The sequence below is a fragment of the Meles meles genome, chromosome 5, assembly GCF_922984935.1.
Source record: "Meles meles chromosome 5, mMelMel3.1 paternal haplotype, whole genome shotgun sequence".
In the NCBI taxonomy this organism is placed as follows: Eukaryota; Metazoa; Chordata; class Mammalia; order Carnivora; family Mustelidae; genus Meles; species Meles meles.
In genome coordinates this window covers 85,441,725-85,452,054 of record NC_060070.1, presented here as the reverse complement: position 1 = coordinate 85,452,054, position 10,330 = coordinate 85,441,725, and the positions used below count along the sequence as shown (strand labels likewise).

The window sequence follows — 10,330 nt, the reverse complement described above, 5'->3', positions numbered from 1 at the left end:
TATCAACCTCTCCATCCCCCACATTTGCCCACCATATACATTCGATCTTCTTGTACACCTCCCCCCCCCACCCCGCCTCTCCGGAAAGCTCATGGCATTCGCTCTGTCTGACTCTTGGACCCAGGGTCTCCTCCACTCCTCCCAAGGGTGTGTCCCCATCTTTGCCATTCTGTCCCCATACCCCTAGGACCTGTTTTCCCCTCTCTAAGCCACTCTGCACTTTTCTCACACTTCCCTCACCCAGGATCAAACTTTTCCATCCTATGCCCCATTCCCACAGGATTGCTAGAAACAATCCAGTCCCATCGGCAAGCATGTGTTAGGCAATGTCTGTTGCAATGCACAGAGTGACAGGAAAGACAACAGCAGCTAGGCGGTCCTGGAAGCTGCAGTGGGGGAGTCTGTCTCAGGGACACAGGGAGCATTTGGAGCAGGGGCCTTCGAAGCACAATGCCTTTACCTAAACGAGGTCTCTCATGGTGTGATTTCAAGCTACCAGACAGGGCCTGTGAGAGCTATTTTGGTGCAGGGAGCTCTTTTGATGTACCTTAAACCCCAATAGGGAGGCGGAGGCCTAATCCACCCTAAGGGTGGGGCGGCCTGGGCGCCTTGCCCCATTAGGACGGAATGAAAGGCTTTTGAAGGTGGTGGCTCAAGACAGGTGGCTTCTTGATTGTAGCCACAGTGTCTCAGCCAGGATGGGGGAAAGAGGGGGGCTGTGTAGACAGCTGGCAGGAGGGGAAAGCCTGGGTGGGGTGATCTGGGAGATGGGGCTGCTTCCAGACTTGCTCTGCCTGACCTATGCTTTGTGACCTCAGGCAGCTGCCTGTGCTACTCCAGCATCACCGCCATAATAGCACCTACGCTACCGACCTCACAGGTTTTGTAAGATGAGATAACTTCAGTAGAAGTGTTTGGCCAAGGGTAAAACCCCAAAGTCAGGTGTGGTTAGACTTCTCCCTCCTTCCCTCCTTCCTCCCTTCCTTTCCTTTCCTCCCTTCCGTTCCCCTCCCTCCCTCCCTTCCTTTCCTTTCCTTCTTTCCTTCCTTCTCTCCTCCACTCTCTCTCTCTTTCTTTCTTTTTTGAAGGTGCAGAGAGCTAGGCATTTCCCCCCAGCTGCATTTCCCTTTAAAGACAAGTCAGAGGATGGAACTTAGCACTCAGAGAGCCACACCTGAGTCCCCTTAGCTCTGGGCTTCTGCAGCCTCCATCTCTCTGCTCCTAGAGAGTGTGTGTGATTATTCATATTAGGTGGGTGTACTGTGGATTTACCGGTACATTTGGGTCTTGTGTGTCCTGTGCATGTTGCTGAGTGTGTGAAGCTGTGCTATGTATATGTGTTTGTAAGATGTGTGGGTTATGTTTAGGCCTTGTGTAATGTGTTGTATTTAGCATGGTGTGGGTAGTATGCATGTCGTTTGTGTGTAATCATGTGTTTTTTTTAAATCACAGGTTTAAGCATATATTTTGTCTTTGGTGTAGTGTGCAATGTACACATGTCATCTATGTGAGGAGGGAACGTGCGTTGTGTGTGATGGGAGTGACTCATGTAATCTCTGCAAAATACGTGGTGTTTGCAGCGTGTGCTTGTGTAACTGGTATGGTAATGTATGTGTTGCGTGTGCTGTGTCGAGTGAATTATGTTGTCTTCCGCGAGCTGAGCAAATACTGCGATCGGCGTCGGGGATTGACAAGTGCCACCGGTACGCACATGCCCCGTGTTGCGGTGTGCACATGCCCCGAGTGCCATGATGCGGGGACTTCGTTCAGCGTGGGGTAGAGGTGTGTCAATACGTGGGCCGAAAGCAGAGCCCGCTGTCGTGGGAGGCGGTGTGTGCTAGTGTTATTATCTGTACCGGAGGGCGTGCTGCCCCTGGGGGCTGCGCGGTAGGAAAGGGGGGCGGGGGCGGGGCCGGGGTCTCACCGACAGGACCCCCCCCCAGAAGACTTCAGTCCGCCGTGGCCGCGCCGGAGCCCTCTGCGGGGCATTCTGGGAAGCGGGGCCTTGCCCACCGCAGGGGCTGCTGGGAAGCGGCGAAGGCGGGCGCTCTGGAAATGCACGGGGTCCCTGGCCCTGGTCTCCTGACCTGCTGGTGGCTGAGCACTGTAACATCCCCGGGGTGACTACATTGTCCTACTTAAGGACGGCTTTCGGTCGAGCGCCCTGCCTGCTACCTGAATTTCTTGGTTAGTCCTCACGGCCCACCACCGAGGGGAGTTCTCCCCACCGCACAGGGAGTGACCTGAAACAACAGGTGAAGGACCCAGCCCACACTCGGGTCCCTCACGCCCCCAACTCACTGCACGTGAAGTTAAAGCGAGAAAAATGCCATAGGGAAGTGGAAATCTCTGGAGAGCATAAACCTGAGTTTCCCCAAAACCTGCCGCAAGGTACTGGCCAAAATCTCTCCTGATACCTTTCTGAATTTCTAGCCCATGATGGAAAGGGAGTCTAGGTTAAGTACCATAAAAACAAAGTGGGAAGAATGAAGATGTTGGAAAAGCTTGTGAGGTAAAATGGGATACTTCTCAGAGTGTCTATAGTTCAATAATAAAGAAGCTGATTATCCAAAATTATGTTTAATACCCATTGTGGAGTGAAGAATTAACATCTTTCTTTGAACGTCACATGGTCATTTTACTTTTACTTTACTTTTTACATTTACTTTTTTTTTTTTTTTTAAGATTTTATTTATTTATTTGACAGACAGAGATCACAGGTAAGCAGAGAGGCAGGCAGAGAGAGAGGAAGGAATGCAGGCTCCCCGCGGAGCAGAGAGCCCGACGTGGGGCTCGATCCCAGGACCCTGGGATCATGACCCGAGCCGAAGGCAGAGGCTTTAACCCACTGAACCACCCAGGCACCCCTTTACATTTACTTTTGATGGGTTCTATCTCCTCCTCTATTTTCTCCTCCTCCTCTTTCCTTTCGTTCCTCATTCCTTGCTCTTCTGCCATATTTTCCTGTGTATTCGCTCTACATTAAGTTGAATCATGAAATTTCCCCTCACGTAAACTAGTTAAATATTGGCAATTTCTTACATTCAACATAATACATTTTAGAAAGTTCTTTTCTGTTTTACAGCATGAATTGTTTATGTTTGATTAGAGTTGCAGAAATCCTGAGATTCTCACAGATTAGAGCAGCTTGAATTTATGTATTAGGGCTAGAGGGGTGACTTGTGATGGACTGGGGCCAACTAGTCCTGGCTCCCCAGGTGATTGTTAAATATTCAAGAATTTTGCAAGCCAATTCCCTTAGTAGCTTGAAATTGACTATGTAGGGTGTATTTACACTGTGGAAATTGCCTTCCCTCCCCACCCTTCTGGGATCCAGTTTACCAACACACTGGCTCATCTTGGGCCAAGTGAAGTCACAGTGAAATCAGCTTCCCCAGGACCTGATAGATCCTCAGATAGAAATCAAGACTGTGGGAAGAGTGGAATGCATGCTGGGGAGGAAACGAACAAGCTCAGTGGTTGTGGGAGAAAACACTGAAAACTTGGGGATGAGATATCCACAGTTCATATTTATAGTTCACTTTAGTTAATATTTATCAAGCATTTACCATGTGCCAAGCACTGTTTGAAGCACTTTTTCATTTGATCTCCACAATGACTTTATGAAGTGGATATCATTAATATCCGTATTTTACAAATGGAGAAGATGAGACTTGGAGAGGCTAAGCAACTTGGCCAAGGTTATACAGATAGCAGTAGAGTTTGGTTTTAACCCTAGGCTGTTTAACACCAGGACATATGCTCTTAACTACTATGTTACACTGCCTGTATTCTAGCTGGTAAATTATGCTGCAGTAAAACCTCCCAAATCTCATTGTCTTCCAATAATAAAGTTTTATTCTTGCTCATGTTACATGTTGGCTATGTGTCAGCTGCAGTTCTTCCCATGTCTTGTTCTGGGACCCAGGCTGAAGGAGCAACCCCTATCTTGGCCTTTCCCCAGAGAAAAGAGCAATTCTAGTAGTAACATGTGATAATTCTTAAGATTCAAGTAACATGTAGCATACATTATTTCTCATCACATTCCATTGGCCAGAGCATATCATATGGCCAAGCCTGACTCAATGGAGACTGAAAAATAGATTACCCTCCCCCCAGGCATTGCAAGTCACATGGCAAGCATTCTTGGCAGTGAATAATTGCGAGCTATTTTAGGTTAGGTTCCCCAGAAGTAGACTCTGAGTCAAGGATTTGTGGGTAAGTGATTTACTATGGAGTGTTCCTAGAAAATCCAGAAAAGGAGTAGGTGAACAGAACAGAGAATGAGACAAAGCTAAGTAAGGGTATAATATCAGGCAAAGTCCTGGACTGAGCCTCACTCTGCAGGGGATTCTGGAGTATAAATCATGCCTCAGAGTCTATCCCAACTCAAGGCAGGGAGCGAGGCTTTCCTATTTCCATAGGTGTCAGTCGTTGACTAAGGGCTGGTCCCAGGGGACATAAGCAATGAAGCAGTTTTGACTTTCCAAACCTGGGTGAAGCAGCCCTGGAGCAGTCCCTTAAAAAGAATCACAGATGGGCACCTGCGTGGCTCAGTGGGTTAAGCCTCTGCCTTCGGCTCAAGTCATGATCTCAGGGTCCTGGGATGGAGCCCTGCATCAGACTCTCTGCTCAGCAGGGAGCCTGCTTCCACCTCTCTCTCTCTCTCTGCCTGCCTCTCTGCCTACTTGTGATTTCTCTCTCAAATAAATAAAATCTTTTTAAAAAGTCACAGGTGTGTGGCTCTTAGAAACAAGGTCACAAAGAAATCAAGAGAAGGACCAGAATCTGAAAAGAGATCTGAGCGCCAGTAAGGTCCACTAAAGAAACATTAATGCCATCGGCCACACTGCCTCTACCTTACACTGTCTTATTTCTACATCAAAGGCATGACATTGTTTCTTCTGTGGTGAATGGCATGCTTTTGATGCCAGGCAGAGAGAGGGTCCACCGTTTGCTCCACTTGGAACAATAGGCATTGGGTAGTCATTACTGCTCTCTCATAAGCCAGTATAGTATTTGATGACCACAAGTGTCCAACACTGAAATCTTTGAGAGTGAAGAAAGATGTGTGTAAGACTGCAAAGCTATTCTGGCAGTAATCACTCAGGGTTAGCACAGCTTCCATAAGTTAAGAGCACAGTGTCCAAATAAGATTGCGCTACTCAGACCCCAACTGCCAGTTCAAGGGGTCCCCAGACCATCCTCACTTCTCACCAATTGGCTACAAATTCAGAGGTTCCCTGACCCCTTCAGGATCCTTAATTTGCTACGATGATTTATAGAACTCTAGAAGGGGCATACTTAATCACAGTTTTATTATAAAGGATGCAGATCAGAACCAGCCAAATGGAGAGACTCATATGTGAGGTCTGGAAGGGTCCCGAACAGAGACTCTTCATGCCCCCTTCCCTGTGGAATCGGGACATGCCACTTTCCCAGCACATCAGCAGGGCTGCCCACAATCTTTGTTGGAGTTTCATTATATACACATGACTGATTGAGCTAACTCTCCAGCCCCCTTCCCTCCCAAGAGGAAGCTGGACTAATATCATATGGCTGAAATACCCAACCCTTTAATCACATGGTTAGTCTTTCTGGTGTGAACAGCCCCCATTCAGCGTCACTCATTAACATAAACTCAGATGTGGTCTAAGGGCCCCACCATGATTAACAAAGATACTCCACCAGAAAAATTGGGAAGTGTTTAGAAGCTCCTTTTCAGGAACCCAGGACAAAGACCAAATTTTTTATTATATAACATGTGTCATCAGATTAGAGAATCCTATTAAACCCTGAGCAGAGGTTTTTTTTTTTTTTTTTTAAAGATTTTACTTATTTATTTGACAGAGAGATCACAAGTAAATAGAGAGGCAGGCAGACAGAGAGAGAGAGGGAAGCAGGCTCCCTGCTGAGCAGAGAGCCTGATGCGGGACTCGATCCCAGGACCCTGAGATCGTGACCTGAGCCGAAGGCAGCGGCTTAACCCACTGAGCCACCCTGGCGCCTGAGGTTTTTTTTTTTTAAGTTTATTTTTTTTTTTAGTAACCTCTACACACAACTGGGGGCTTGAACTCATGACTCTGAGATCAAGCATGGCATGCTCTTCCAATTGAACCAGCCAGGTGCCCCAAGAAGAATTTTTTTTTTTTAATTTCACAGGTGGACATATATATAAGAGCAAATACAGTACACCAAAGACCCCCCCTCAAAAAAAATCTTAAATGCAGTCAGGGAAATAAGACAGATAATTTACAAAGGACCCAAAATAGATTTTCAGCAGACTTCTCTTCAACAGCAATGGAGACTGGAAGATAATGGAATGATATCTCCAAGAGAATTCTAAGGTAAGTTGCTCTTAATGAAAGGTAGAACATAAAATAATTGTAGGATATTTATATATCATCATGAGGGGAAGTTAATGTGTTACTGAAGTTATCATTTAAAAACCAAACTGGGCACCTGGGTGGCTCAGTCAAGTTGAGCATCTGACTCTTGATTTCAGCTCAGGTCATGATCTCATGGGTTGTAAGTTCAAGCCCCACTGGGCTCCATGGTCAGTGGGGAGTCTGCTTAAAGATTCTCTCCCTCTGCCTTTCCCCACTCACACATGTGGCCCCCTTTCAAAATAAATAAATAAATCTTTAAAATTTAAAACCAAAACAGGGGTGCGTGACTGGCTCAGTTCGTAGAGCATGTGACTCCTGATCTCAGTGTTGTGAGTTCAAGCCCCACATCAGGCATAGAGATTACTTAAAATCTTTTAAAAATTTTGAAAGTAAAAATAAAAATAAAAACCAAAACATTATTTTAATGATTTCTGATAGAGCTCATTCCAAAGTATATCATTGTACCCTTCACTTTTCTTTTTTAAGATTTTATTTATTTATTTATTTAATTTATTTATTTGACAGAGAGAGAACACAAGCAGGGGGAGCTGAAAGGGAGAGAGAAAAGCAGGCTCCCCACTGAGCAAGGAGCTCAATACCGGGACACGATCCCAGGCTCCTGGGATCATGACTGGAGCTGAAAGCAGCCGCTCAACTGACTGAGCCACCCAGGCATCCCTCCATCCTTCACTTCTTAACAGAAGGTTCAGATTCAATATTAACACTACTCCTTAGTCAACACTAATGTGTTAATGTAGACTCCTTAGTCTTAGACTCCTAAGAGTTACTGAGGTCTGCTAGGCTATTTGCATTTGCATTAAATGGTCTCACAGTGGAGTGCCTGGGTGGCTCAGGTCATGATCTCAGAGTCCTGGGATCAAGTTTCGCGTGGGGCTCCCTGCTGAGCAGGGAGTCCGCTTCTCCCTCTCCTTCTGCCCGTTCCCACCGCCACCGCCCGTTTGTGCTCTCTCTCTCAAATAAAATAAAATCTTAAAAAAAGAAAATCATCGGCGTCTGCAGCAGCGCGGGCCGGGCCAGGGGGCGCCTCGCGCCGCAGCGGTTCGCGAGGACGATGCAGTGAGACAGGACCCGCCGGCGGGCGGGTGCGCGCGGGGCGGGGGCCGAGGCCGAGCTGCAGCGATGTGACTTGAGGCCGAGAACCAGCAGGAGCGTCGGTGCTGCGAGGCCGCAGGGGTCGAGAGAAAGATGAAAACCCACCAGGTGCTCGCCTTCCTCTTGCTCTTGGTGATTGCCTCCAGGGCTTCTGAGTACACCAGCACTTCCCGGGGCTGTGGACTGGATCTCCTCCCTCAGTACGTGTCCCTGTGCGACCTGGACACCATCCGGGGCATCGTGGTGGAGGCGGTGGCTGGGGCAGGCGCCCTGATCACGCTGCTCCTGATGCTCATCCTGTTGGTGCGGCTGCCATTTATCAAGGACAAGGAGAAGAAGGACCCCGTGGGCCTCCACTTCCTCTTCCTTCTGGGAAGGCCTCTTCGGGCTGACCTTCGCCTTCATCATCCGGGAGGATGAGACCATCTGCTCCGTCCGCCGGTTCCTCTGGGGCGTCCTCTTCGCGCTCTGTTTCTCCTGCCTACTGAGCCAGGCGTGGCGCGTGTGGAGGCTGGTGCGCCCACTGCAAGAGCCCCTCAGGCTGGCAGCTGGTGGGCGTGGCGCTGTGTCTGATGCTGGTGCAGGCCATCATCGCCATCGAGTGGCTGGTGCTGACCGTGCTGCGCGATGCCAAGCCGGCCTGTGCCTACGAGCCCATGGACTTCGTAATGGCCCTCATCTACGACATGGTGCTGCTCATGGCCGCCCTGGGGCTGGCGCTCTTCACGCTGTGCGGCAAGTTCAAGAAGTGGAAGCCTAACCGGGCATGCATCCTGGTCACAGCCTTCCTGTCCGTGCTCATCTGGGTGGCCTGGATGACCATGTACCTGTTTGGCAACGCCGAGCTGCGGCAGGGAGACGCCTGGGGCGACCCCACCCTGGCCATCACCCTGGTGGCCAGCGGCTGGGTCTTCGTCATCTTCCACGCCATCCCGGAGATCCACTGTGCCATCCTGCCAGCCCCGCAGGAGAACACGCCCAACTACTTCGACACCTCGCAGCCGCGGATGCGGGAGACGGCGTTCGAGGAGGACGTGCAGCTGCCACGCACCTACATGGAGAACAAGGCCTTCTCGATGGATGAACACAACGCAGCCCTCCAAACAGCAGGATTTCGCAACGGCAGCTTGGGAAACAGACCAAGCGCTCCGTTTAGAAGCAACGTGTATCAGCCCACTGAGATGGCCGTTGTGCTCAATGGAGGGACTATCCCAACGGCTCCGCCAAGTTACACTGGAAGACTCCTCTGGTGAAAGACTTTAAGTTCCAGAGAGTAAGAATCTCTCCTACCGATTTTATTCCCTGGCTGTGTCTTTCTTGAGGGAGAAATCAGTAACAGGAGCCGAACAAGGCTGCCTCACAGCCGGGAGATCTAGAAATCCTACACAAGGGGATTTTGTGTAAATGTGAACACTGCTGAACCTAAAAGCTAACACCGACTGCCCTCCGTCCCCTGCCACACACACACACACACACACACACATAATACCAAACCAACCTCAATCCCTGCAAACTGAAGCAAAGCTAATTGCAAATGGTATTAGGCTCACTCAAAAATGTGGCTGGGAAGACTGTTTCATCCTCCGGGGGTAGAACAGAACCACATTCGCAGTCGGTGGGCCCGGCTGGTGTTGGTTGACTGTGGACGTCCCCACACCATCGTCCCTCCGCAGCAAGTGCTGGACCTCAGGTGGCCTTTTTTGAGATGACTGTTTCATTTGAGAGGACTAATGGGGACTTCTCCACCAGCTTGCCTGTTGGTTTGCACATTTCAGGGGGTCAGGAGCAGTTACGGAGTTGTGGGTGTGATCCTGGGGTGAGGCCCAGCCAAATCACGGATGAGCTTTACAGCAGTAGCGGGGGAGGGACCCCAGCCTGTGCCAACGAAGAGAAGGCTATCTGGGAGGTGAAGTGACCGTCACATTTAAAAAAGTGGTGACCCACCGCTGTTCCCTCTCTGGGCCTCCTGCTGCAGGTCTATGGCAGAAAAACATGCCCGCCTCCCTCCTTGGAGACAGAGCGATATTCCCGCTTGGGGCAGCAGTCTCTTTCCCTTGATGAGCTCTCCCTCCTCCTGCTCTTGCCAATGCTCCCCGACCCCCAAGCCCTTTCCCAGTTTTATTCCCATGTTCATTTCCAAAGCTCAGATGGACTGTCAGCTGAGAGCACCCCCACCCCCGTTGGCAGGCCAGAAGGCAGGTGCCACAGCGATTGTCTGTGATGATGTCACATGGCAGGGCATCCCAGGGGAGAGGGGACACTCTGCTGCCTAGCATGCAGTGAGTTCTCAGGTGTTAGACGTTGACGGAGTGCAAGTTCCAGGGACGGCTGGAGCACCCGAGGGGTTCTTGCTGCTTTTGGAGGGTATGTGGGACATGTTTTGACTTGGTTTTCTGTAAGTTCCATGCAAATGGTTCTCTTCAAAGCCCATTGTTTCTGTCATGGTTTCCATCTGTCCTAAGCAAGTCATTCCTTTGTTATTTGGCATTTCCAACATCTCGGCCATGAAAAGCCCCATGTTCTCTGCACTAGCAGTAGCATAATCACTAGCAGTGACACAAAGCAAAGAGTTTTAACTTGACGGCATGAAATGTATAAATGAGGGTGAGTCCTTTGGCATATACTCTAATGATTATATTGCTTTTTCTATAAAACAACCCTTAAGCCTTTAACCTTTAAAGAAAATGAAAAAGGTTAGTGTTTGGGGGGGGGTGGGAGACTGACCTCTTCATAAGCCAATATGTCTGAGCTGTTTTAATAAACCTTCTGATTTTTCTCAAAAAAAAAAAAAATCATCCCACACTGTTACGTTCTATGCTTCTGTTTTT

At 49.1% G+C, this 10,330-nt stretch overlaps 1 pseudogene; it reads left to right on the top strand.

Annotated features, from left to right (window-relative positions):
- The first annotated feature begins 7,421 nt into the window (after positions 1-7,421).
- On the top strand, positions 7,422-10,036 carry LOC123941814 (annotated as a pseudogene).
- Positions 10,037-10,330: the final 294 nt, after the last annotated feature.